Source organism: Acipenser ruthenus, chromosome 11 (genome assembly GCF_902713425.1).
Source record: "Acipenser ruthenus chromosome 11, fAciRut3.2 maternal haplotype, whole genome shotgun sequence".
In the NCBI taxonomy this organism is placed as follows: Eukaryota; Metazoa; Chordata; class Actinopteri; order Acipenseriformes; family Acipenseridae; genus Acipenser; species Acipenser ruthenus.
Genome location: NC_081199.1, coordinates 626,236 through 653,864, shown reverse-complemented (window position 1 = coordinate 653,864; position 27,629 = coordinate 626,236). Strand labels below are relative to the sequence as shown.

Here is a 27,629-nt window from a genome sequence, read left to right as displayed (position 1 = left end):
ATGGTAAAGCACATTAAAAATGGTAAACTATGGTAAATGCATAGTATAACCAGAAGGAAAATCATGATAAAAAACTAAGAATGATATCACTGCACTAAACCAGCAACACTCTGAACTGTTTTATCATTTAGCAATCTTGGGGAATAATTAATAGTGACAAGGCTAGGCTATTTCATTGAACAGGCATGCTAGACCTGTGTGTCAGTGTTACGTTATTGGATTTGAACTCTTTTTACAAAGTGCACCAAATTACAAGACCTTGACAGCAAAAAGCAGAGAGGAGCCCATTAAGAATGAATTGACTTGTCAAGGTTCAGGGTTAAATACAGGAAATACGAATTGCAGAATGAAAGCGATGAAGGTTACTGAACCCACAGGCACACACATTTCAAAGGCTGTAGAATATTCCTCTCTCGTCCCATATGGTTTCTTGTTTCTAATTAACTCTCAATGATTTAAGCTAAGGTCAGCAGAGTTGCATTGTGCCACTGCATTTATAAATGAAAGAATTGCCAGCTAATACCTGCATACAGGCTGCATTGTTCCTGCGACTGGTTTGCACCTAGGGCTCAAACAGGAAACGCTAACGACAGGTCACGCATTTCTTTCCACAAGACTGCACCGCATTGCATTTCAATATTATCACAGACATTAATAATAATAACGTGTGACATTAACAATACTATTAATAATAATGGATTTGTAGTGGCTTGTTTTGACAGACCAGGTAAGTTCTTTTTTTCTGCCAAGTGACAAAGTCTATGAAGCAAAGTGGAAATGGGAGCTAGAAATGTAATCACAGCAGCACCTGAGAAGAGGGGATAAGCAGAGCTCATCCTGCATGGAATTCACTGGCCTTTTCTGCAGAAGCACCGTACTGCTAGACACATACTCCTGGGACAACATCTACAACTACAGCCATCTGCTGCAGATCGCTGTCTTTTTATTTCTTTCTCTAAAAGCAGTAGCACTGTAGGAGTAATGTAGGATGGATACATTTCCACTGCACTTTTTAAAATCCTCAATAAATTCCCGACATCAACACAATTGTTTTACCACGGTTAAATTTGCACACACCCGATATTCGCTTCTCTTCCCCTTTTCACAGTCGCTGTACCATCAAATCCAAGTAAATTAAAAGCCCTTTTACTTGTGTGAAAACTAAATACACAATGTGATGAGACCGAGACCTGCTAAACGTTTCAATGAATATCAATGCAAACAGTAGGCAGAGCGTTCAGGCGCATTCAAAATGCAGACTTTACAGACTCAATGACCGGATTCAATTTCAAACCTTTTTTATTGTTTGAACTCGCCCCTGTGTGACCGGTTTCAAAAAAAAAAAAAAATCGCGCACAGGGAGTTTTTTTTCCCTTTCTTTCTTTTTCATTTTGCTGATGATCTAGTCCTAGCCAATAAAAACGAGTCAGCGGTGAGCTTTTAAAAACGAAACTCAACCCCCCGCTTTGGCAGTTCTGCTGTAGCCCCTCAACTTGTGCTTGTTACTGAACTGTTTGAAATACCTCTCTCAATGTGAATCCAATTACGGGCTGCCTTTGTCTGCCTTGACAAAGGGAGCCATGTTCAAGGTCTGTGTCTTCTGGATTGAATCAATTCTCTCGGGGAGTGTGTGGGAAAGCGCGTGGGGACAAGGGAAGAGATCGGGCTGCTGAGACTCAGCGGTTTTATTAGAAAAACTAAAAACCCATTGGGTGGAGCAGGCAGGGGAGGCTCAGCATGCTGTCTGGCTGTCATGAGGAACAGGGATTGCTTTTCGGACACCTCCGTCCATGATTCCGATCCACTCCGAGGTTCTGTTATCCACTGGCTTTGGCTTGTGGCTTGTAATCCGATTCATGTGGATTACGTTCTCATTTTTGTCCTCTGTGGACCGTAGTCCTGATCACAAAACCACCACGCAAATTGGCATGACAAATCTTTATCTTTTAATATATCTTCATCTTTTAATATATTTGTGTATTGTATGTATACGTGTGTGTAAATGTGTGTTTTGATTGATATTACTCAGCTGTACAATAATGGTTGTATTGTTTATTATTGAGTCTGGTCTACTTAGGTCTCTCTTTGTATTAGTGCTGCACTATTGAGATGTACCTGTGCTGGCCCTGTGGGCACAAAGTGACAAAACTAAACTAAACTACACTACACTACTGCACAGCAGCAATAATAATCAACACTACTGGTGGAAGTAATCACTGAGTCACTGAGATTCCTGCTGGGTGCTATTTAAGAGGGAAAGGTCTGCCATCAGGTTGTCAAGGCAGAACAATAGGTGACACGACTCGAGTTATCTAGCAATGCCTTGGCTTAGAGAACTCCATTGGAATGAGCAGGAAACCAACCATCCATCCATTAGTCCTGAAAAGAAGACATCTAATGATTTGACTGAAATGGTCGTTTAGACCCTGATGAAAATCTCCCTGGAATGAGAAGAAAATTAATGCACTGTGGAGAGGCCAACTTCTCATTCATTCATTCATTCACTCAATCATTCATCATTTTTTCAGCGGTTTTGTTGTCAGTGTTTTGCCCCCCTAATGAATTACAAATTGTTAAGATTTGCATTTCAATATGGGAAACCTCCCTATCCGAGTAGATAAAGGGTCCCCCAGCACACAATCACATTAAGTATGCAGCATTCCTTTGTAAGTCCCCACAACAATGTAATTGCAGCTCTCCTCTCCATCATTATGTGGAACGATTTTGGCGGCCTGTTTACAAGCTGAATAAATAGCTACACAAAACATCTGGAGCCACAACAGAGACTTTAAAGAGGGCTTTTAAAAGCAGAATGCCCATGCTGTAGCCTAACCCCTTTGAAGAATACACAAAACAGCTAGGTCCGGTTTGAAAGCTTTCCCCTTCCTCTCTTCTTTCTTTCTTTAATGCCACTGAGCTTCATAGAACCACATGCAGCAAGTAGCCATAATTAAAGCACAGTGCAAGATCATAGATCTTTGGCCATAAAAGTCTGACTAGAAGAAATTCCAGTTCTGTGACACACAGTTCACTTGATTTTAATTACAATGCAGTCACATACTGTGCTTTCCTCACACGGGTGATTGCAGGTTATCTTTCTGAAGTCTGTGCTGGATTGACAAGCAAGACTAAAAGACACCGTTTGCTAATAAAACATGTTTAAATGAAAGCCCTGCATTCCACACAGTCAATAGTGATGACATGTCATTTTCTCCTGGGTCATGTTGTGAAGTTGTATTACTCCTCTTGAAAAGTTACTTAGTATGTCTGGGGTTCTTACTGATGAAGACAATTGTACAGTATACCTTTTATACAAGTTTGTTTTTTACTACAGCTCTCTTATGAGTGATGGACTGCTTTTTCACACCAAAAACACCCATTTGTTTTCTAGAGTCTGGATTCAGTGTCGGTTGATGCTGTGTTGAAAGGTTCAAATCTGCTGTACTCTCTGAGCATATTTCTGCTGTCTTCTGAGTGCTAAGGGTTACTTATAGAACGAGTGTGTGGATTTAACACAGAGGCTGTGTGTCAATTTTATGACCCATGGACCATTTTCCTTTCCCAAACCCTGAGGTCAAACAGACTTCATGGGGTCACTTTTACAAAATTTACAACAGTGACTCCGTATGACAGAAGCAGTTTTTTTTTTCCTGTTTGAACCGATATAATGTATGCTTATATTTACTTGAACTTGCTCTTTTCGTATATAAAATAGTTCATTTTAGCAGTGTGCCAGCTAAAAACAACTGCATGCTGCATACAAGGCTGCAGAGGGCATACATGTGGTTTAAATTAGAACACTTTAAAGACAAAACTGAACATGTATATAAACACCACACAATCAGACTGCAAAGTCCTTCTGAAGTCTACAGACTGGATCATTGGCAGTTTTATTTAAAAAAAAATTGCAGTCTGAAGTAAATAAGGGACGTTGAAGTGAGACTGCTGGAGGTGTGTCCAGACTGTGCTGATAAATGAAACGTTCCTTATCTGCTTTGAAAACGGATGATTAACACTTTTGGGGAGCACATGCAAATCTGAACTGACAAAGTGGCAGGTGTGTCATCCGAGTGTCCACACCTGCTTGAGTGGATCAAAGCACACATTTAAATGCAGAGAGCCCATTGCCTGCATAATGGAATTACAGGGAGGAAGAGCGACTGCACATCACTATAACAGAGGGGTGCCATGTAATGAGGGACTGCATTTTTAAAACAAGATTATTTTTCGTTCACACGCAAACCCGCCCACTTGTATTTCCACCACCGCAGAAGTGTGTTTTTGTTTTTTAGTTTTTTTCACGCTTATAAAACACCTGTCATGGAAATGGTATGTTATTGTGAGCTTTATTCGAAAACAGAATATCACAAATCTGTCTTTTCAGAATTCTGGAAGTACAGGCTTGGTTCAGTCCTCTGAATATTTCATATATGGTATATAAATCAAGCTGTATGGATAAATATGTTATCACAGCATTGCATATAAATTATGTTTTGTATATATATATATATATATATATATATATATATATATATATATATATATAATATTTCGTATGAGACAGAGATGAAACAACTACAGACTCACACACTATGAAGGTTATAAGCAGCAGAGGCAGTCACAAAAGTCTTAAATGTTATGACTGCTTTGCTGTTTATACTGTGTGTGTGTGAGTTTGTATTTTTTTTTATTTCTGTTCCACAGGGACTCACACAGTCTCTTGCATTACGAGTCTCTCACTCTTTAAATGATTTCTTGTCCCTAGCTTCCAGAGTCACTTTGCAGCTCTTTACTGTTAATCCTCAAGCAGCAGCCACGAAGTCAGCATCACCTCTGTCGTTTAAAAAACAAGAACGTGGATTTCCTCCATTTCAGATTTGAATCTCAGATCTGAAAGTGTAAGTGCTGTCACATGGTCTCCCAATGCAATTCTCTTCACAGCACGATTACCTCTTATTGCATGTTCTGTGTTCATCAAAGCTGACCTTTTTTGCTGCGTACCCCCCCCCCCCCTTCATCTACGCTCCTGCTACTACTTGCAGCAGTAGGAGGTTATACGGGCCCCCAAAGTCAAAAACATTTGAAAGGGGGACAGATTTTTTAAAATGTGTTGTTAGCATGTACAGAGATGATATTTCCACCAAGGGCTTGTAAGGCAACATCATTGATACCATTCACAAATACTGTGGAACACAACACCTTCAAGACCTTCTGTTCCAATGGAACAGTTGCTAGACTACCATTGGCAAGTTGTCCGGAACTCAAGCATGACCTGAAGGCCCACGTGCCTTTGATGCGCTGTGAAAGTGTGAACTGTCTGCTGAGTTTGAAGTACAGCTCAGACCGACTACTTTGCCTAGATCCTCTTGAGCAATTAATAATGCCAATCCGTATCCAGGGGAGAAAGACATAGGACAGTGGGAGCTTCAACACTTGGCATGGGTTCAAAACACTGTCATTAAGAGTCTGTAATCTTTTCTGCTAATGGAACACCTGAAGGGTCTGATAACACACAGAAATGAATAGCCGCACAATCCACAGTACCAGATAAAACTCCCATTGCAGAGCTCTTAAAACCATTCGAGGATTTACTGTACTCGGAGGTCAATTAGTCACACCTGAGCCTAATCTGACACATCCTGGAGGCCACAGGCTTAGGCACAACTAATTAGGCTCAAGGTAAAGCCTGGGGTGGCTTAAAATGCTATGCAGTGGGAGTCTTATCTGTTATTATGGTGTATCAAGGTTTTGACGTTGTAACCATTGATTTGATTGATTTTGTCAGCCTGAGACTTCTTATTGATCTGACTGAGTTTCTGTTTGGTCCTTCTGAGTCTTATATCATAAGCAATCCACAGTGATTCAACTCCTGAATGTTGACACTGACACACAGCATAACAACCGAGAAATAAAGCAGAAATAATAATCATTTAAAAAAACCAATAACGGACACATTGGTAGATTAGAACTCCGTCTATAGGAAGGATAATCTGATGAGAAGCAAGTTAAAGGTCAAAGCTGAAATGTCTGCGGTTTGAAAGAGAGCTCTGAGCCAATCCTCTTATATCTCCGTCCCTCCTGTAAGATTACAGCGGCCATTAAACAGTACAAGCAGCGAAATAAATAACGTTGTAAACCTGGCTCATAAAATTCGAACTGTATTAGAGAGGGAGGTTTGGAGCTCCGAGGTGATTCACTTCCAACACTCCCCTGCCCAGAAGAGACTTAAAATCTTCCAATCATCTCAAAAGGGCTGAGAGACACCATTAACAGGCATTAATATAGCAAGGTGGAATCGTACACGGAGAACCGGGTGCTATATTAAAAGATCTAACAGTATGATGGGGGCCTGGCTCAGCTCTACTCTTGAGCATACCTCAGGTTAGCATTGTTTTTGTGACAGCCTCTTACAGTTGTACTGTTCAAGACATTTTCTTAATAACAACCTCTGTTTATTCATGTTAAAAACTCTGAAGATCCCTTTGAAACGAGCGTGAATTACTCCACTTTCAAGTTAAGACATGAAAAACAGAAAGACATGCACTCTTGGTTCTTTGATCAAATAACCAGTGTGCTTGTTTCTAGATTTGAACAGCGATTTTCCAGAAATGTGGACTCACGTAACACAGAGAATTGTGAGGGTCTGGAACCAACTCCCCAGTAATGTTGTTGAAGCTGACACCCCACTTGATGAGATTCTGGGATTAATAAGCTACTAACAACCAAACGAGCAAGATGGGCCGAATGGCCTCCTCTTGTTTGTAAACTTTCTCATGTTCTCATATTCTTAACTGCAGTCATTTCAATTTGCTTATTCGAGAGGGAGGACCTTTCCTCTTGGTCTGAGAACCAGTAATAAAAAAACAAGACCCCAAACCCCCACCATTCAACCCTTAAAAACGACTTTCTTAAAAGTCTCTGTGAGGTCTGGAAATGGCGGCACTTTGCATCGTATTCATCTTACAGAATATTCCACGGTTCCCTGCAGCAGAGGTGTGAGCAGGTCACCGGTGTGATTTATAGCACGGTAATTAGCCCCAGATGACAATGATGAATGCGGTACACTAACACCTTTGTAGGCTGCCTTGTTAAGGAACATCTGAAAGCAAAGCAAAGCTATCATTTAGGAGAAAGCTCTTAATTACCCTGGCACCATAATGAATGTACTACAAACAGATGGCCAGCTGCTTCACTGCAGTATAACGGGAGGGGGGGGGGGCTCTTTATAGATGGAAGGAAGAGATTGTGTAGATAGCTCAGGGATATTTTGCTTTTCCAGAAATGCTGTAATTTTATTATGAGTAATCAAAGCAGGATTGATAAAGAGTTGAGGCAGCAAGAAGATGATGATGATGATGATGATGATGATGATTGTAGGGTTGGAGATACCTCAATGCTGGCTTTGGGGTAGGCCTAGACAGGAGTGTGAAAGGAGCACCGTCATCTTCAGCATACAACGCATTCTGGTGTATAACGCGCTGCAGGGAGTAATACAGATACAGGAGACTGAGGTGCTTACTTCAGTGTGCATGATGACACTGAGGGTTATAAGAGAAGTCTCGCTGCTTAAAAATATACCTCGAAAGACACTTTATTATTAATATTATTATTATTTGTTTATTTAGCAGACGCCTTTATCCAAGGCGACTTACAGAGACTGGGGAGGGGGGTTTGCATGTGTGTTGTCAAGCAATATGCATTGGGCACTTGAGACAAAACTATTGTGTCAAAAAGCGATGCTTTGCGATAAATAACAACATTGAACAGGCAGAACGCCATGCATGCTAATAAATTCGCAGCTGTTGCTGTAACCATTTTCTACAGTCTGGGAATTCAAAAGAAAAATCGCTGCCGACAGTTGGCTCCACTGCTGTGAACGCATTGAAATGAATGCCGGCATCTCCATCTACATCTATCCACACTGCCACTGTTCACAGAGAGGCTGGGTGCCACACTGTGTCTCCATGAAGGGCAACAGCAGGGTTATATAAAGTGGGGAACAGGATCAAGTTAAGACAGCACTGAACAAAACTGGAAGCACTACAAGAGGCTGACTGGGTGTAAGTACAGGATGTGTGGAAGTACGTGTGTAGGACACTATACAGTCAAACTTGTATTAAACACTTCCCGTATACAAGGGAAATAGAAAATGAGCTGTTAATATGAGGCCAACACTGAAATACTGATACAGGTTAATATGAGGCTAACAATGAAATACTGATACAGGTTAATATGAGGCTAACAATGAAATACTGATACAGGTTAATCTGAGGCTAACACTGAAATACTGATACAGGTTAATATGAGGCTAACATTGAAATACTGATACAGGTTAATATGAGGCTAACACTGAAATCGGTAAAAAATATGGAATGAAGCGATACCAAATGCATGTCACCCACCAGTGTGTCTTGGCAGTGATATGGTAATTCAGCAACACTTACACTGAAATATAGTGTGAAAAAAAGAAAAAGGAGTAGAACATGTTATGCAAGAGCCATCTGGAGAAATGTGTGTATTTGACTGAATAGGACTTCCATATCTTAGAAAAACATGCTCACAGATATATGCAAAGGGAACCTGCCTCTGGAACTGCAATGCCAGCTTACTTACTTTGAATGTTAAATGGGTTTTTATCATAAAGCACCAGTTATACTTTGCATTTCAAAACCTGTGGATGTTTGATTGCCTTGTCTGGTTTTCATCTTACTTCTGCTGACACTGACGGCACCCTATTCACCCCCCCCCCCCCCTTTGCATAAAAGCAAACACAACCCCTTGAAGACTGAGGGCGTTTTGGCTATTTATTCTTCAAAATTACCCGTTACTCAGTCAATGGGAGGATTTGTCATTTCTCCACATTGCATCAAAAGAGCTATCAATTTATGACTAATTCATTCTCTCTCTCTCTCTGTGTGTAATGGGTGTTTATAGAAAACACAACGGCTCAATGGACAGAGTGCGAACAGGCCCGCAGGCATCAGCTACCAACAGAACCTATAATTTCGGCATGTGTCGCTTCTCCACGGCAGGAGCCAGAGGGTCCGGGATTAATGTGCGCATCAGCGGCGCTCATTGCAGTCTGCAAACAGCCTTCCCAGGGATCCCTTTGTGTTTGTCTTGTGATAACAGCGCAGGCTTGTGATGCATCGCCTTACCCTGTAGTTAAACACGGCTCCTAAACACAGTGATTATCCCTTTTGTGAGTCCGTCCCCCAAACCGCTCTGGTGTGGCTTAGTCTCCAGTGTCTAATTGTAGGTGCCCAGCATTAGAGATAGAAGGGGTGTGTGTGTGTGTGTGTAAAGATAACAGCAGGATTGCTCATCAGTAGGTGTACATTTTCTCACTTCGCATCTAAAGTGGTAAATGCCCAATTGGTAATGTTTTTAGCTTGTATCGCCTCAAGGTAAGTATCTATAAGACAATGATATAGAACGACAAAACGTGCCTGCTTGGGTTATTTAAATGAGTAACAGTAAAACAGTCCAAAGATATTGTTGCAGTGGGTAAGTATGAACGACCACATGAGGCTTGCATTGACACCTTGGAATGGGTAGCAGTTCAGCCAGTCCTGACACAAGCACAGTACCTGTAGTGCCTATTTAGAAAGTGTCTGGCAAAAGGTCCCTAAGGCTGTAGTTGTACCCTACTGTTTTTAAAAGAGATCTCTCAGTGCTGCCTGAGTTGTGTTTGTCTGCTCCACAAATGGTCTGACTGTGGCAGTTGTATGTGTGACATGCTATACAAATGCATTGTGGTTTGTTCGTTTTTTGGCTATGTACTGTACAGTGCTTTGCGACACTTTTGTATAAATGCAATAAATAAATAAATAAATAAATAAGTAAATGAATAAATAAAGCCTGGTCTGAATTGCAAAGGAGGCCCATAGTTACTTCTGGGCCAGCTAGAGTTTACAGTAGAGAGAACACGAGGTCTCCTCTGGGGAGGTACTGATAATAAGAAAATAAACCTCTCCCTTCTAAAGATGGAAAGATCCTTGACTTTGATGAGGAAAATCGCATGCCTAAGTTAATTTTTGGCTACGGCTGGATGAAGTAATAATATCACATTAAATCTGAAACCATGAAAATCAGTGCTACCTCTGGTCTAAATTGAAGGAAGCAGCGTGTTCACACTTCATTACCACTTTCCACTTCTCGTTAATAAAATGCTGCACGCTCTGAATGTGTCAACAGGGACGCATTTTCATTTACACAAGCGATGAAAAAAAAATATTAACCAAATTACCTCCTAAGTAATTTTAAAGGCCTTATATTCCAGTTGATTGCTTCCATGGGGAACGAGCCTCCTCTCCCAGTCAGGTCTTTCAGGAAATGAGCAATCAAACAATGAGAGAAAGAGAGGGAGAGAGAGGGAGAGAGGGAGAGAGGCAGATAGAGGGAGGCAGAGAGGCAGAGATATAATGAGAGAGACACAGAGAGAGAGAGAGAGAGAGAGAGAGAGAGAGAGAGAGAGAGAGAGAAAGAGAGAGGGAGGGAGAGAGAGATAGAGAGGGAGGGAGAGAGGTAGAGCTATGAGAGAGACAGAGAGAGAGGGAGAATGAAAGAAAGAGGGGGAGTGAGGGAGAGAGAGAGAGAGGTAGAGATATAATGAGAGAGAGAGAGAGGGGGGGTGAGGGAGAGAGCGAAAGAGCCCTTGATTTCATTTGGTCAACAATGAAGCCAAACAAAGGGAGAGTTAATGCATCCCTTTCTTAAGGCTGACTGCAGTTATTAACACAGCTAAAACTGAATTATTCCACAAATGCCACGGGCACTGGCTGGCTTCAAGATGAAAGAGGCAATGAAGCAGTGAACACAGCAAAGGCAATGGAAGGGAAACCCATAATGACAAGGAGCCGCAGGATAACTACAGTACTCCCTTCCCAATCTGCCTACAGACAGCAAATTAAGCAAAATTAAATTCCTTCACTCTCCCACAAAATGTAGGCTGTTGATCCTGAATTTAGTAAGACTCATATCTCAGAGTGTACTGTAGACAGAAATGCACTGTCTTAGCCTGCTATGGGACTAGATAACACCAGCAGTGCCAGACAGTAGATTGTATATTACACCACATTCCCATATGCACCATGAATCATGTAAGGACACAAAGAGCTCTTTAAACATGAAACAATGCCGTTGTGGGTTCACAGGAAGATGTGCAAGAATAGCTTGGATCTACAGTGAAATACACTGTATCAGTCAACATATACTATCTGGAATGAGAAAACACTGTCATGGCAGCTCGACTCATGAAAGCAATCCTCTTAAGAGGTAGCAAATCCACAGAGGTGTACATTAAAATAAGCTACCTTGAATAATAGATAGTGTCCTCATGGTATGAGCAGGAAACTAGGTCAAGGAGACATTGAGTTTGACCAGTTCCAGGACAGCTTTGTCTATGGGCATGTAAGAAGAAAAAACAAAATAAGAGGCTACACTCTGTTTGAATTCATTGGGAAGCTGTTTAGGAATACCTCAGTATTTGTACCCTCTCTCATGGCAATTCAGAATGTAAAACCCACTTCTAGTGTCCTTCACAGTAGTCGCTCTTTGACTAACTTCATCCATCAGCGCGACAGGGCTGGAGCTAATTCTTTAGTCCGTACTGTGTTGATCTGGCTCTGCCGCTAAAGGAAACTGGAGGACCTATTTTAAATACATTTGTATTCAACCTCAGTGGCAAATGAGAACAGAAAAGGTTGTAGACATTAATTGGAACCTACAGTAGAATGCACTTCAAATAAAAAAATAGCATTAACAAGAAAGAACGGTTCTTGCAAATGACACATGCGAGTTCTACACCAGGGTGGAATGAATACAATGCACAGATTCTGCTCTGGTTGTTGTATGTGTGTCTTATAATAAAAATGCAACAGACACATTGAATGTCATCACAAAGCCAATCAGCAAGCACCTCATCAACTCTGATCTGGGTTTGCCTCGAAGTGTTGACTGATTTGACTAATCTCCAATTCAATCCTCTTTCATAGATGGAAATACATCAGCTGTTGGAAATAGCTTGTACTTTTATGGCCACTACCATGGAACAGAATACAGTACCTCAACGTACTCTGAAGCAATCCTAGAGGTATTCAGTGGAAATGTAACTGTCGTAGGGAGTATCATTTCTCCTTTTTCTTTCTGCCTGCCTGGCAGAAACATGATCCCTAATTATTCATTGCTGGTTGTCAGGTTTTGGATGTACAGCCTGAGGAACAATGTGTGGTTTTGTAACTCTGTGCTAATTATCAACTAAAGCTACAAGCAGCCATCAAGGGTACAACACTGAGTGTCTGCTGAGCTAATTTGTGTAATTACATCTTTTGCAACTTGTGAAAGGCCTAGCATTACCCTCAAGGCTTCATTCCTGAACATGATTGGGTAAAGAAAACCACACTAGTTAACTCTTCTGAATTCCTCACCTCCTTAACCTCATTTGACTGAAATGTTGCAGCGTCCTTGACTCGTGGGGCCACCTGTTCATCGAGCGAGTTAGAAGACACTGCAGCAGTTGGTACATGTTGCAAATACAAGGGATATAGGTTTCATGACATGAATCAGGTTCTTTAAAAGAAAGTGATGGGTCTTAATGCTAGCTTTCAGTTTTGCTTTAACATATAGAATGTTTTCATGAAATCAGTTCTGGTTCTTCTCCCTCAAATGCACCCCGATGGAGTTCTTTTACAGAGATGAAAATGAAACCCCAGTAATCGCTGAGATTAATCTGGAATAAATGGCACGCACTGGTGAACCCTTACAAAAAAAAAGTTTAAGAAACGCTATTGGGATACCATTACAATAGCAGTGGATGACTGGTAATCCCTAGCAGAACTATTAACAAACCTCCACAGCATCCACCATGGCAACACAGTCGCCCACATCATTATGAGCAAGATAGGAAATTACAGCCACTGTGGCACCATTCAACTTCATAACATTGTAGTATCCTCTTCCATTGCCTTTAAGTACAGAACCATTGCATTGCTATGGTATTGCCACAGCAGTGCAGTAGAATAGCACCTTGCTAAGTTCTGCAGCCCCATGATGAAGCCGGAGCAAACAGTCATAAAGACACATGGTGATACAGAGTTCCAGGAATCTTCTCTTGCACGGTGCAATGCCTAAGTGTGAACAGGAAGCGTACCTGTACTTGAGCATGTGGTTAGATTGTAATCTCCATTCCACAGCAACACAGGTCGCTACAAAAGCAATGCAGTTTACAGTAAGAGACTACACTTAAAATAACAAGATTGCCCTGATAATTATTAGAAAAAGATTCAGTATCATCAGCCAATCAGCTTCCAGCTATAGCGGGCATTAATCCACAGTAGATGCCTGCTGGAACGTCACAGCATCACCTGTGAATCAAACTGAAAATCAATCTGTGAAAGAACTGGCTTTTTCTTTTTGACTTGCTGCATTTTTAAGCATAGTTCACATCTATTGGACAGTAAATACTAAACAAAGAAACAATTGGTTAACAATGAATTTATTATCCACCAAAACCAGCCAATCAATACTTTGTATCGAGGAAAGCAACCAATGCTGTACCTGCAACAGTCAATCACATCCTGTCAGCTTGACTGGAGTGCAGACACAACAACAGAGAGACCCGGACAGTTCAGTAACATTGCTCCATTCAGATATGTGCCACTGTTCAGATAAAATAAAGCAGCTCTGACAAGTAAAAAAGTTATTTATTTATTTATTTTCTATAATTATATGTGTTATCCTTTATGAAAATTCTTGGCACTATTTTCCTAAAAACATGTTCTCAGCGGAAGGGTATCTGATGAATCATTACAAGTTCAAGGTAAATGTAGGTTTCAAAAGTATTTCTTTAAAGAGAACAACCAGAAAAATCATTATCTTACAGCGATAGAGCCCTCTTGATGAAGGCTCCACTGTGTGTTAGTTGAACTTGACTTTAGTTAGAGCCTCGCCTTCGGCTCAGGACGCATAACTCCAGTCACGGTCAGTTAACACACGGTACAGCCTTCACGGGTAGAATCGCTTAACTAGTATACCCCCAATACAATTACAACTATTCATCACTTAAGCACATTTGTGCTTTTATTTCTGTGGGCCCTGAGCTATTCGTGTTGATACAATCTCAGCGTTCACACTCTTCCTCTGGAGAGTCGATTCCAGACAGACAGGGATTGCTGTAACAGCACATACGTGTCTCTGAACTCGTCTTTCACCTCCAGAGAGTTCGTTGACTGACTCGCCCTTGTCAGGCATAGCATGGTGGAGCTGTCAAGACTTTGCAAAATGTAAATAAACATCAGTTATCTTCTTAAGTGTAGCAGTGGGTGGGTATCTTCCTTGCTTTCTCTTTGAGACAGAGCTGTTTGTCAGTGACAGTAGGGTGGGTACCTTCTTTGCTTTCTCTTCAATTGTTATTTACCTGACTTGGTTTTATCAGGACTTGCTGTCAGTAAAGCTGCGAGGTGTGACATTTCAGAAGGGAAGTGGTGGATTGGTTTGGTTTATCTGAATACTCTCTCATGTCGAGGAGGAGGCTTTGCAAAGTTGAGAAACTTCACGAAGCTGCACTCTTTTATCTTGTAACGTGCAATGGAACTTTATCCAATGCGTGTGGGAGCTCCAACGCAAAAACATTTCCCGTAATTCGATGGCCAGAATGCCACCTGTTACAATGAGCAAACCTTTAAAGATGTCACCTACCACCTTAAAGGTCAAATACATATCTTTTTTTTTTTAAATCAGGTTTTACCCAACTTGAAACGACAGATTGGAATGTTGCGTCACCACTGCAACCACACTTACCGATCAGGAGGACCCTGTCAACCATTACTGAGTAAGAAATAACTTCAAAACAGCTACTCCTACCACAGATATCGCCAAAGGTTTTGCATCACCTAGAATTTTAGGATTGAAACATAATTAAACAAAGCAAAAAAAAAAAAGCCTATATGAACATAATTTAGATATTTTATTCAACATCACGCAATCAAAGAAACTACAAAATGATATCGCAAGAGTCTACCGGAAGCCATAATAGTAGTACAGTATTTCATGTTAGATTTAAAAATGTCACATTTTTCAATTTTTGTCAGTTTTTCATTAAGTATATGGAAAACTACAAAGTGCTATGTAAACAATTATGTTATCGTAACATTATTCAGCAAGTTTCATTCGACTTTATGAAGCAATATGAGTTCATTCTATAGGGCGATGCCAGAGCAGTACTTCAAAACCGTTTTTGAACTCTCATGGCCTTTATCAAATGAATGGTGGTTGTTTTTTCATGTCCCGTGGTTTGCTCTTCCTTTATTCAACACACGTCCTCTTATCTGGTAGTCTTGGCACAGTGGTTATGCCATTTGAACCTAGGAGCCAGCAGCTCTGAATACAGTAAGCTAAGGTTTGAGCTTCAGGGCATGTTTCCTTGATCCCTGAAACAGACATCAGAACAACTTCCATCTAAATAAATTAGCATAAGTCGCTCCGCAAGGATCCCTGATCCATCAGTAATGTCACTGGCACTTTAACATGACGAAGCGTGCAGCAGTGCCAGGGCTGTGAATAATTCAAATGAGCTGAGGAAAGTGGAATTGACTTCATGTTCATTTATTTCAGAGCAGAGGTGTGATCTTAAAGAGATGCTGTCCCTGGCTTTTTCTTCAGTGGGTGAACACATCTGTGTGACCTGTACTGATGAACCTACCTGGTTGTGAATGGACGTGTTAAGCTGTCTGCTACCAGGCTCCTCCTTAACCCCTCTGTAGTTATCTGGATCTTTTCCTGCATCAAATAACTAATCAGATGAAGACTTGAAAACTCAGAACTGGGCACAGGACACGCAAGTTCTCTCTCAGAATAGATAACGTTTAATTAAGTCATGCCACAATCTGAACATACATGCAATAAACGACACAGTGGGAAAACCAACACAAGCCCTTATAATTAAGCATGCTACTTAATACAAGGTCACTAACAAGCAAAAGGGACATTTCCACTAACTACATTGAATCAAACAAGTTTCCCCAAACCTTATTACTTAGTAGAACTAAATTAACTTCTTCGTCTTGAAGGCAGTGTACAGCTGTGGCCAAAAGATTTCTACCACCCTATAGAATGAACTGATCTTGCCTCAAAGTCGAATGAAACCTGCTGAATAATGTTACATTAACATATTGAATTACACAGCGCTTTGTAGTTTTCCATATACTTAACGAAAAACTGACAAATTAAAAAAACTTCAAAAAACTAACATGAAACACCGTACTACAATTATGGCTTCTGGTAGACTTTTGCAATATCATTTTGTGGTTTCTTTGAGTACATGATGTTAATATAGTTTTCTTCGTTTGTTTGTTTTGTTTTTAATTATGATGTCTCAATCCTAAAATTGTAGGTGATGCAAAACATTTGGCCATAGCTGTAGTTTTCAAGGACACCAGCCTAAAGTCTTTAGTTTCCTTGGATTTTATGATTGAGTGACTAAGTTGTGGATGATTTACTATTTCATGCTGTGGAGCAGATCAACATTAACAGGGGCAACAACATTAACTAGAACTCCTTTCAACAGACCAATGATACAAACAGAGCTCATTAGAAATATATAAACTCTAGTGCCATAGCTTTGTGTCCTTTCACACTAAAAACCTGACATGCGAAATTACCTGGTCCGAGATCCTCTTGCGGAGAAGGGAATTAACATGAGACCTTTTGACAGGGCAGATATTAAAGGTGGTAGAAAAAAAAGGACTGTCAATGATTTAATTAAAGGTGGTTTTTTTAACCATTTGTCACTGACGTCTGATTGGGCTGTGGCCCTTTACGAAGCTGATCACCCTAATTACGGGACGAGATCTGCTCTATTATATAAAAAAAAGAAAAAGAAAAAGATTTCACATCCAGATGCTACTTCTCTCTGAAGCAGCTCGAATTAACCTTGAAGAGTAATGAGATCTGACTTGCTTAAATGTTGGCATTCTTAAATCATCAGGAACCGCCTCGAAGGAGCCAATAATCACTGTGCCAAATTGCCTTGCTTGCTAATTTCATGTCTCCCCAGCATTGGCTAGCAGTTAGTGTCGATTATTCAAGGACAGCCATGTAATGCTCCCAGGCCCCAGAGGTGTTACATTAAAATGTAAGAACTCGCAATGGAAATGAAAACTAAACACATTCGCTTTTTCTTGAAATCTAATCCAGGTTCCATCTGGCAGCTATGATTAAGTCTGTGCCTGGCCTGGGATCCCACTGCTGCCTCCACTGGGGAATGGGGAGCACATTGGCTGTCTCTAGGCAGCCTGCAGTTTAGGTGGAATGCTTTAGCTAATCCTGCCGCAACAATGGATCCAAGATTTGGGGCATGCATCCCATTGGATATGCTCTGCAAATCCAGCTATTATGTGGGGCTCAGAACTTCGCCAAAGGGGTTCCCAAGGATAAGCCTTGCCAATTCCTCTGTGACTCGAGACCCAGGTTTTTATACAGCTCTGCAAATCCTTCTATCTCAAGGGACCGAGATGCAGTTCAGGGGGTTCCCTGGAGCTGCCTCACGAGAAGCACAGAGCTTGAGGTGGGGGTTTCCAGGGTTATGCACCACATGCCTCATTATTACTAGGGTTACACATCCTGACTGCGTCGGTCTGGAGTCTGGATTGAGCATGGCAGTGTGCAGTAAACCCACTTCGCTAAATCCACTAATTCCACCACCATGAGACCAGAGGGAGTGGGTGCATAACCGCTGCTTTATATAGATATACCAACAAGAGAATACTGAGATACAAAAATCTGATCTTACAGTTTGGATTCCTTTTAAAACTCACAATGAGTTTCTCTAACAATGTATTGTTTGAATCTGAGAATCACCATAGATCTGTGTTCAAGTTTAAATAGAGTCCTCTAAAAAAAGACACAAAGTCATTACTTTAATTCAAAGCTAGACATTAAGTTTCTCTAGCGTGTCTGATAAGGTGTTTTAGAAGACTGCTCAGACAGAACAGATGAGGGGCTTAGGGAAAAGCCTGCCTCTGAATTGTGAGAACGCTGAAGTTCTGAAACAGGTGGCTGTGTTATCAACAGGTGTCCCTACTGAGCACTTCTGTCAGACATGTTTTATCAAACTAAGAAAGAAAGCCAACATATTCCAATGTCATCAAAAAAAACAAAACAGGAACAACAAGGGGCTGGCGCTTCTAATCAGCAAAGAAAAGTCATTTTTAAAAGACTTTACTACTGCTGAAGTGTTCATATCTTTGTGCTCACTTTTAATGATGGGAATGGATGATACCCCTGGGCCTGTGATGATGTATATAGTAGAGGGGTAATGCTGCAATTAAAGCACAGGGAAAGGATTGAAACTAGAAGAGTAAGACTAACTCTTCTTTCGAAGGTTTCGTGTGAAAGTCAGAGATCTCTTCTTGCACGCGGCAGATACATCTGGGGAGAGCTGCATTAAGAGCACAACCTCCCTGAGCTTCTACTGTGGGGCCAACATCCCCCACAAACCAACAGGTACAAAGAGCATAGCATTTATTAAACTCATCCAAGAGCGACCAAAAAAGAAGCATAATAAAAAAAGAACGGCTCTTTATTCAGACAGCAACAATTCCTCGGGTTCAAAATAACTGCGTGCAAATGATTCTGTACGAGCACACAATGAATAGGATTTCATGCACATGCTCACTTTATTAAAACCGTCAACTATCACTTCTAAATGGAAAAACAAAAAAACCACTGCATTGCGCCTTCGCCTTGAACCCTGTGAAACTGATGCCAGTCCTGTGCGGTTTCTTCATACGCGCTCTCGTATAACAGGAAATAGGCTGAACCTGCTCAACGCCTTTAATAGCCTGGCTTACTAACCACAGCAGGATCCTGCAACACGGTGCACTGTGGCTTAAGAGCTATCATATTAAAAACCGCAGCTCAATACAGACCAAAACTGTACCTACAGCAGCTTAACAAAGACATTCCGTTCCACCCCGGCTGCTCTTCTGCAGTGTTTTTTTAGAGAGAGGGCCCCCAGGGAAGGAGCCATGCTGTCATTAACACTCATGGTCCTTGTAAATAGAACAGTATCACCTGACAGGGTAATTATAAAGCGCTCTCTGTAATCTGCCTACCTACCTACAGTACTTAAAGACAGACAGATGGGGTTTGGGTGGGTTGAGGTTACTTCACATTTATTATCCCTGAAAACAGAATACATGAGACTGGTTAAAGAGCCAGGCCTGGGAGCAGGGCTCCAAGGTGTAGCAGGGAGATGTTTCCTGAGTCCTCAGAATATATACAGCCTGACCTACTTAGTTCTCATAGAACCAGCTTCTATTTTAAAAACTGTACTGCTAAATGCATTAATCCCACTGGCTGTCTATTAACACTGTCAAGGAACACAAAGGAACTTCAGCAAGTAATGATTTAACACAATGGAGTCTGACGAATGATTTAAAGGCTGGCGGATCTGTCTAAACACCTCTGTCCTGTGAGTCACTAACTAGGATCCTCTCTGCCACTTGAAATGCTTTTACAGACTCTGCAGAGGCCTGCGTTCTCTGATAGATAGTCTGGTTTTCATAGCTCTGGTTCTCAGTGGTGGGGTTTAGAGCATGTTACTGTTTAGAACAGATCAGCTGAATTGACCCAGATTGGTGTGTACTCGTGATTTATTTGAATGGAATTGATATTCATCTCGTTATCAAAAACACACTACATATTCATTGGGATTTCTATCAAACAAATGTCCCAAAGAGTCACAATTGTCCTGTCTGAACTGCGCTTTGATCATGTTAATACCAGCAGTGTGGAGTAGTGGTTAGGGCTCTGGACTCTTGACTGGAGGGTTGTGGGTTCAATCCCCAGTGGGGGACACTGCTGTTGTACCCTTGAGCAAGGTACTTTACCTAGATTGCTCCAGTAAAAATCCAACTGTATAAATGGGTAATTGTATGTAAAAATAATGTGATATCTTGTAAGTCGCCCTGGATAAGGGCGTCTGCTAAGAAATAAATAATAATAATAATAATAATAATAATACCATGCTGACTAACCCTGTTATCTCATTCAAGTATCTTCTGAAATATTGCACATTGGACTAACATAATGGATCACTTTTTTTTTTTTTTTACAGCCTGTATTTCATTACCTACATTATAGTAAGGGTTAAAGCAGACAGCTCATCTAACGTTGGTAAAAACAGAGAAAGAGAAACGACATACAACCTATCTGAGGTGCAATAGCAAACAGCTTTTTTTTTTTTTACCCAACAATACATCCCTCCCCTTTTCCAACCCATATTTCAAAACAACAGATGTTTTGGTATCACTAAGCTGCCATAGGTTTGCAATGGATACTTCATTTGTGGTAAACAGTCTATTGATTCAAATATTTGACACAATGCTTTTTTTCATGCCGAGAACAGGCCATACTTCCAATGGTTAATATGCAATGAATTCACCGGCGCTATACAAGAAACATTGTAGTGCCTACTGTGCCTGTGTAATACGTTCATAGCCTCAGGCTCTGCTGAATTTCAACCATTGTTTATACTCCAGTGGGTCCTCTGGGGGGTTAGCGTGGCCTGAGGGCCTCCTGTCTAAGCAAGGAGGGGCCTGTGTACTGCCTCAGGCAATCTACCTGTAACTGTGTGTACATTTAGTCATGAGGAGAGCCGCGAAGAACCCACCACACACATCGAAATCAATACATGGTTCAAATGTGGAAGCGCCTCAGAAAATACACACGCGTGCGTTTACCTCCGCGAAGCTTCTGCACATCCAGGGTGGTACACCCTGTAAAACCAAGTAGAAAGTCACAGTGTGCATACAGTGTTAATGGACATGTGGACTTACTGTTCTGATAGTGCAGCTGAGGTGACCCATGAAAAGTATGCAGACAGACCAAAGCCAAGTCACACACACAAGAGATCGGTTCAGAACTTTGAGACTCTATTATAGGACAGCAAAGGGGGCTCGCGGCAAAAAGATCCTGGGTCGCATCCGAGTCCATCTACTGAGCCAGTGTACGTGATGCTTCGAGTTTTGAAAGGCGATCCTGCACCTTTAAACCACATGGGCTCTTCTTAAATGCCTAGCGCTGAATTAATAAGCTGCAATGTAATAAATCCTTTTGATTTATTGCACTCTCTCAGGCTGCAGAAGATACAGGGCCGGGGAGGAGAAAAGAAAGCTGCAGGCAAAAGAAACCACCGCCATTTTTAATCCGGAAACACTACTCTTCCATGAAGCTGTGAAGCCTCTTTTTTATTTTATTGAGCTGTACATGCGATTAACATCCCTGTTCAAGGTCAGTCGCCGGTGAGATCGTGCCGGACAGCGCTAAGGAAAACGAGGAGGAGAAGAATATCAGATCCCATCACAGTTCCTACTCCCAGGTCCCTCTGGAAATAATTTAGGGAAGGGATGTTAGAAGTAAATCAGGCTAAAGGAAGCAGGGATACGGTAGAACGCGGTATAGCAGCTGAACCAGTGTTCTAGGTCTTGCATGCATGGTGTGATGACTATCTTGGCTATCACAACTTTCTTTTTGATTTTTTACACCTGATTAATGAATTAATAATTAACATGTTTAAACACACAGAGGGCCCTTGACAGCAGCGACCAGGTAAGTATTTTTAACAGCACGATGCTACAGTGTGTAAGTAACCCTTTTGCTTTAGTCAACTCAGCTGGAAAATTGAGCACAAACTGAAATATGAGCATCAAACAGGCATTGAAACTGCTGGGCTGTCAAGAGCAGTGTAAAATAATTGTGTCTTTAAAACAAAGGGTGCCTGCATCTTTGATCAGGGTTCTTCGGCGTCGTTCAAAGACAATGAACACTTTTGCACAAACGAACAAGTTAAGGGCTAACGGCCTCCTCCGTCGTTCATATTGGCTTCACCCGCCCCTTCAGCGTATAAATAGTGATTTGCCTTGCACATGCAAATGAGCCGAGGAAACAAAGTATCTTATCAGAAGGAATTTGCATGATGTTGAGGCAAAAAGTCAAATGTAAGTGCATGATTTATAATGAAAAGCAAGAGGAACCCCATTAAAAATACTTTACATAGGCAAATACACAGAAAAAAACACTGCTTGCCAGTAAAATCCAATGTTAAGGATGGATTTCTGTTCCAGAATATTTCCATAAACCCTCAGATGCCTTCTGTATCTCCCAACCTCAAAGCATCCCTTCAGGATGGGACAGCGAAACAGAAAAAGCCATGAGTCCATGAGGTCATTTCTGAACTGCCTTCCCTTATAGAATGGGTCATTTCTGAACAGCCTTCCCTCATAGAATGGGTCATTTCTGAACTGCCTTCCCTTATAGAATGGGTCATTTCTGAACTGCCTTCCCTTAAAGAATGGGTCACTTCTGAACTGCCTTCCATCATAGGATGGATCATTTCTGAACTGCCTTGCCTTATAGAATGGGTCATTTCTGAACTGCCTTCCCTTATAGAATGGGTCACTTCTGAACTGCCTTCCCTTATAGAATGGGTCATTTCTGAACTGCCTTCCCTTAAAGAATGGGTCACTTCTGAACTGCCTTCCATCATAGGATGGATCATTTCTGAACTGCCTTGCCTTATAGAATGGGTCATTTCTGAACTGCCTTCCCTTATAGAATGGGTCACTTCTGAACTGCCTTCCCTTATAGAATGGGTCATTTCTGAACTGCCTTCCCTTAAAGAATGGGTCACTTCTGAACTGCCTTCCATCATAGGATGGATCATTTCTGAACTGCCTTGCCTTATAGAATGGGTCATTTCTGAACTGCCTTCCCTTATAGAATGGGTCACTTCTGAACTGCCTTCCCTTATAGAATCGTTGCAAAACAACAAGCATTGGGGCTCCATTGACATGCCACTGTTTTACTCTGAATCTTAACCATTTGCAGACCATATACCAACAACAGAAAGACAATGTGGATGTTGATACTGAGGCACTACCATGATACCAAGTAAAGTATGCACTGCTTCACAACAATGTTGTCCTGCCATGCTGTACCCAAGCTCATCAAACTTAAATCTGCAATATAAAAAGTAAGTGGTAACAGCATTTAGGAATGAACTCTGCAAGACTGGGCTGTGCAGAGATGCTTTATTTTATATAAGCCAAGCCTCTCTAATGCACCATGTCGCCCTTTTATCCAAATGGATTCTCTCCCCACCCCCTCACTGAAAAATCAAAGGGTTTCCAGTGAAAATAAAGTTTCCTTCACTGAATTACTCCGGTCTGAACCATAGGGTGTGCAGTCACTGGAAATCATTTTAAAACAGCCATTCAATAGGTCCCCAAAGCCCCAAGCCTTTATCTGTGCCACATGATTGATGTGTCGTGGACCCTGCTGTGGTTAACAGCAATTTTTAGCTGTTGCTATCGGCAACAGCCTGAGTCCCCAGCATGAGGCAAGCAGCAGGCCTCTGCTCTGAAGCAGGCCCGCACACAGGGATAAACAAACAGGTTTTTCAACCCGGACAGGCCTCGTGGTGTGCTTCTGACACAAAAGGCCCCTCTGGAAAGCCTGGCAATGTCAGTGCTTTAACTGTGTCATGCTGGGCTATTGGTTTCTTCTACTAATTTGCACTGTGTGGATGGGCCAGTGCTGCATGGACACCTGCAAGCCTAAACAGCACATTGTGGGACAAAAACAGATTAGCCCTGGAGGTAAACTGTGCTGGGGAAGGTGGTAGGGGGTGAGTGAGAAGGCACTATAGGACAATTTGAGAAGGAAGAGAATTGAGCATAGATGCAGGTTGCAATGGCACACAGAGTGCAAGAAGCAAATCTACTGATATGTACAAAACAGATACTGTCACCTGGCTGCACATAACCATTGGGAGAACCAATATATTCTGTATATAACCCGCGGATACTGTATGACACTGAACTCAATCCTTCAAGAGACTCTGAATGTCACTATAAGATTATGACACTTGTGCTAAATGCAGTTGTTGTGTGTTCAGGGGGTGTCCCTCTGCGTCTGGCAGTTTGAATAAACAGGGAACAAATAAAAGCTGTACATTTTCCATTGAATCTATCCCTATCAAAGTAAACAGGAGGAACCGGTTATAAAGACAGGACCTCAAAGAGAAATAATCACTTGAACTTGACAATCTTAAAAACCCTGAACAAAGCTAAAGTAAAAAGGGTGGGGTGGGGTATGGAAGTGTGCTCTGAAAAGCCTTCACTTCAGTTAAGTGCATTGTACACAATCTCTTCATCTCTGTAAAGGAGCAGTGCATTGCCTGAGGAGCAGATAGGGCAGCTGAGTGATGTGGGCGTTTCACTGTAGATCCCCATGTCACGGCCCATGTGCAGTAATAACATAAATAAAGATCAACCAGGAGGAATTCTATCAGAATAAAGAATTCCAGGAATAGCTGATGATGTAATGTGAGAAATCAAGAGGTTATCTGTGTCAGTTAAAAACAAATACCATGCAGTAGAAATGTACTGAACCCCCCCAGTAGTGGGTTATGTAGAGGATTATATATACTTATTTTTCAAAAGCGTATTTTCTAATGTAAATATGGCAGCACACCACTTTTGTAGTTCATTGATGTCATCACTTTGTAGTTGGGTGATGTCATCACTTTGTAGATGGGTGATGTCATCACTTTGTAGTTGGGTGATGTCATCACTACTTTTGATTTCCACAGATTTGCAGCCACTGCCTCCTCTTTTAAAAATGGGAAGCAGTAAATCAATATACCAAGGATATGTATAAATACACAGGCATTTAAAGACAGCAGGCTTCACTGAGATTGCATATCAAGTTAAGGTGAAGACTACTCTCTTCGGCTCTAATGCAGTCTTTTTAATGTCTGTTAGTGGAAGGAGTTCAGCCTAATTCAAGGGGTTCCTCTCCATTTGATTCCATGCGACTGACTATTGAGGCATGAAATTCACACCGAGCCTCGTTTGCATGTATTTCTTTCTTTCTTTGTTTTATTTAGAGAGCGTGCCAAACTGTAGCATGAATGTCAGGCAAATGAGAACGTCTGCGTGCGGCCAAATGTTAAAATAGGACATAAAAGGGCTAAGGAGGTACAGTACAGTGTCTATTCAAAAGATACAAAATCTGCCCGCCGTTTAATATACATAATTTTAAATCGAGATGGTTTTAATCTAAAATGCATATTTAGATATTAAAGAACCCCCCCCCCCCCCCAGCAGAAAAACACTTGCGTTTCAAATGACTGTCACCCAGATCAAAGAGCAGAGCAGTTCAACATTAGCAGAGTATTGTCAATGGCAAATGCCCCTCATGCTGTGAGAGTTACTCTAAAGAGGAATTATCCTTCCAGCAGCTGTTTGGATGAGGGCATCCTGCAGTGTTAAGGATCAGATGAACACAGGTATCCAAGCAGCAGTGGTGAAGCTTGGCCAATGCCCTGCGACTCAATGACACATGTGAGCTCTGTTATAACTCAATGACACATGTGAGCCCTGTGGTAACTCAGATCGGATCTCAAAGCCTGGAGAATCACAAGGAACCAGACCGTGGACTTGACACTGGTTGGGGTCCCTGTTAAAGGCATGAGCGCCCCCTTTCAAAACCCTTTTTAAGGGGGTCCACTGAACCGTGAACGGTAAGCCAGGGTAATGAATTGTATTGTCAATAGCAAGAAGCTGGTAAGTTGTGTCCCAGTGGTGTAGAATTAACTACCATAGAGAATGTTGTGAAACAACATTTCATTACCAATGCTAAACCGTTCTATTTAATAAGCTGCTGAATTGTAATGATTGTAAGGGCACCAAGCCTGCCTGCATGTGCATCAATTCTCTCTAGTAAGGAGACGGGGTCTTGCACTATCATTTATTTTCATTTTGGATCGTTCATTCAATGCACTCAGCTGGTACCTAAGCATGCATACCTACACTTCAATTGCTTCATATTGGTACCGCTAAACATATACTTTCTTATTATACAGTCTACATGCTTCCCATATTTTTTAAGATACTTATTTCCATAAAGTGCCAGAAGGAGATTTGCTTGACAAAGTATTTTCCCATAAACGCTAAAACTGACAGATTCCTGTTTCAACTAGTATAAACCTGATAGTAAATAAATAATTTAAAAAAATCCCTTTTTCATTTGTCATTATTGAAGTACTGGACTGAACAACACATATTGCTTCCTAGCTGTACTCTTTGAGTTAAAATAAACTTGCTGGATTCAAAAACAGCAGATTATATTTCCCTAGTGGTAGTTTTAGCTGCACAGGAGCTGTAAGAAAAATCGGTGGATTGCTTTTTTAATGTTACACTGATAACATTCCACAGAGAATACCTACAGAGCTGATATATCCAACACAGACACACAAGAGTCTTCCTAAAAACGTAAAAACTATTTTTAAAGCCACGCGAAGTCCTTTAACAGCCCTTGCAGACAGCGGAGAAATAAATGGCAAGAACACCTGACAGCACTCTTTCAATCATGCAGTTAGGTTAGAGGTTAACACCTCTGAAAAGCTGTCTAGATAAGGCGAGACTTTTCTGCCATTTAATCTCCACAAGTGGTGGAGATACCTGCGTTTGAAGTCTTCTCAGAAACAGTGCTGGGGATTATTACCAAGCTGCGAGGTGACCATCAGATAACCTAGTTAGTCATGTCTGTGCCGCTTCACGCATCTGCTCCCTCGCGCCCTTCCTGCACACCTCTGAACCCCCCCCCCCCCCCCCCCCCAGGGCCTCCGAGCCAAACCACAACGCCCAAAGCACACAGCAGCAGATGAGGCTGACATGAAATGGAACGAGCGCATCTCAGAATGCAAAACCAGAATCTGTCCGCAAGCTAGAGAGAGGGCTAGACCGCAGATATCGCACGCAGATAAAAATAAGAAAAAAGCCAGCAGTTTGAGAACCTGCAACTTCCTGTTTAAGCTCTCGATCTGTATCTCTATCTCTCTGCCTATCTTTCATTCTCTCTCTCTCAGTTCTGATTCAGTCAGTTGTTATCACATGATGACACGCTCTCTCTCCTGCCTGTCCAGCGATACCGGAGGGGGCTCAGAGGTGATTGCTTGTCAGGTTTTGTCATGCTTATACTACTGGCCTCCTCATGTGAGACCCCAGCAGGTGTCTTATTCAGTCCCTGAAGCAATGCAGTTCAATCTGTACCACCTCACGGACAAGCCTGCTCCAGATTCTTTTCTTTCATTCGTGCATCAAGCTGGAATATTCCCTGGCAAGGACCTGCCTTCTATTCCTTCGAAGGACTTCAGTGAGATTTGTCTATCTCTGACTGGCAGTCCAGTGAGCTCTTTCTTGGTCTCTGTTGTTTATTCTCTCAAGAAACCAGAGATCGAACTGTAGAGAACTAACAAGAACATTTTCTTAAAATGATTCTTAAAACAGCGAAGCTGAGTTAAAAAAGAAAAACAAAGTGTCCTGAGATTTCTTTACAGAAATGTACAGTTCATATGCAATGTCAGCTGTACAGCAGCAAAATAACAGCGTTTCATATGAACAAAGTGCCACTGGCAACTGATTTGTAAAGACACCTCCCTTTAGAAATCAGGGGTCTGAAACGCAACCTGGTTAGCAATCGTAAACAATGAGATTGCTACAGCAGTGAAAGATCCCATTCCAGTGAAACCAGACCGTTGCAATGGAGACACGAACACAAACTGG

The 27,629-nt window shown here is 41.6% G+C and overlaps 1 protein-coding gene across 8 annotated transcripts in view; it reads right to left on the bottom strand.

The window, feature by feature from the left end:
- LOC117973323 (autism susceptibility gene 2 protein-like) overlaps nucleotides 1-27,629 on the bottom strand; it is a 219,343-nt gene that overhangs the window by 112,728 nt on the left and 78,986 nt on the right. The window lies entirely within an intron of this gene.